Here is a 2,075-nt window from a genome sequence, read left to right as displayed (position 1 = left end):
TACAGGTGTATGGATTAAATGAAATAAGTCATTGTTAATACTTATTTTGTATGGCCTGTGGAGACAAAACTGAGCACTTTTTCTGCACCGTGCAGCATATAAGGGGAAAAAAATCCTAAATCAGTAATTATGGGGTGAAATAAATTGGGTCCGGCTGCTGCCATTAATGGCAGTGGATCATAGCTGTGAGTCTAACGCGCTGGCATCAAAGGTCAAATGGAAGAAGCGAGTAGAAGCGCCCGCATGACACACTGCGGATTGTGGGAGAGAGCGAGCACACAGCAGCTGCGCCTCTCTATCAAAGCAATAGAGAAAAGTGCTGCACACTCGCCTTTCCTTTAGTGCGTCCTGGTAAAGCCAACCTTCGGAGAGCAGTTGATTCATGTTTCCCGATGTGAGGTACTAGGACTGTCAGCAGGTGACGTTGAAAGGCACCCAGCAGGTCCCAATTGGGGAAAGAAATAGTTTAATTTCATTAAATGGTAGAACAGTATAGGCCTAAGTGAGTGTTTGGATGACATCTTTTTCTGTGCTCCCATGGCTGCAATATAGTTCTATGTTTCTGAGGTTAAGAAAGAGATTTATATTTTGATTTTAAAAAATCAAACTCTTAACACAACTAGAGGAGCCCAAAGCCGGATTTTATGCAGTTTCAGCAGGTGATACGACTGACAGACAACTGAGATTGTCTATATGGTGTACTGTACAACTCTATTTTCTCAGTAAGTGTTTCTATGGGGTCTATGTTATTTGAGAGGCTTTAAATTGTTTAACACTGCTCAGTGGTCACATTGTTAAGCTTTTATTGTTGTTTTTCTATCTCATTGGTCAGTTTTAAATGTGCGTGCGGCTCTGCGCACTCCAGCTCTGTCTGTTAAGTTTAATTATCTCCTGGCATTTGTGCTAATAGTATCAATGGATAAAGCTATGCCTCGTGGGCTCTATGTATTATTATGCTGGGTGCCTATTAGGTGCGTAATTTACTGTCAGATATGGCTGATCTGACTCATCCTGACCACCTCGTGTGGACACTCACAATTGCATGTGAATGTTTTCATTGTCATGTAAAGCAGATGCAGCCACGACATGGCAGTTGTGTGCGTCTGGAAAGGAAAAACAGGGATAGTGCTTTATTCTCATATCACTCACTGTCAGTAGGTGTGCGACATTTGCGCACCAGTTCACACAGAAAACCTTCAAAGCCAGATTTTAATTTGGACACTGCCCCAACCCAATAGCAGTGTTATAATCCATCCGATCTTAATGGATCTAAAATGTTTTAGGAACAAAAATCTGATCAAAACCTCTGATTCTAGTCAGGAGGCGTGATTGAATGCATATTTGTTTTTAACACACCAACCAGACTTTACAGTAAACACACATTCTCACTCTTCTAAAACAGGCCTGAATGACGGGTATCACCTGCTATCATATTCTGGTGATCTTTGCAGGCTAATATCTGCAGTCATTAATACCCCTGCACCGACACAGTGTGTGTTTCTCTCTCTCTCTCTCTCTCTTCTCTCTTCTCTCTCTCTCTGTGTGTGTGTGGTGTGTGTGTGTGTGTGTGTGTGCCCGTGCACGAGCGCGTCCTCATCTTTTTTTCCTCTGCAGCAGGTGTTCGTTTAGTGTGTCAGAGTCGGCGGGGCGAAGATCTTCCAAAGTTAATATTGTGTTTCCAGAGATGATGGGGAGTTCACTGTCCTCGCTTTATTTACACATTCTAAATTAATTAAGCGAAGGATTCCTCTGTCTGTTGCAAAAACACGGAGGCTGGAGGATGACTGGGAGCAGCGAGGGGAGGCTGTGATTTATAGCGGCTGTACAGCTAAGGGCCGCGGCTCGGCTCTCCTCCAGGCCGGGGAGCCGCGGACCGGGCCAACATTCCTCTGTGGGGGCGAGAAGGCTCGTCTGCCGCGCACCGCCACACACACGGAAGAAGGGGGGAGAGAGAGAGATAGGGGAGGAAGGGGTGTTATAGGGGTAAGATATAGCCTAGACCTGGTTTCATGGAAAAGTAAAAGAAGTACGCTTAGGTCGGGGGACCACAAGTAGGACTTTTGCGGTGTGTGTGT

This window comes from Morone saxatilis, unplaced genomic scaffold (genome assembly GCF_004916995.1).
Source record: "Morone saxatilis isolate NCDOM2014 unplaced genomic scaffold, NCSU_SB_2.0 Contig12, whole genome shotgun sequence".
In the NCBI taxonomy this organism is placed as follows: Eukaryota; Metazoa; Chordata; class Actinopteri; family Moronidae; genus Morone; species Morone saxatilis.
This window is presented reverse-complemented; position numbering follows the sequence as displayed.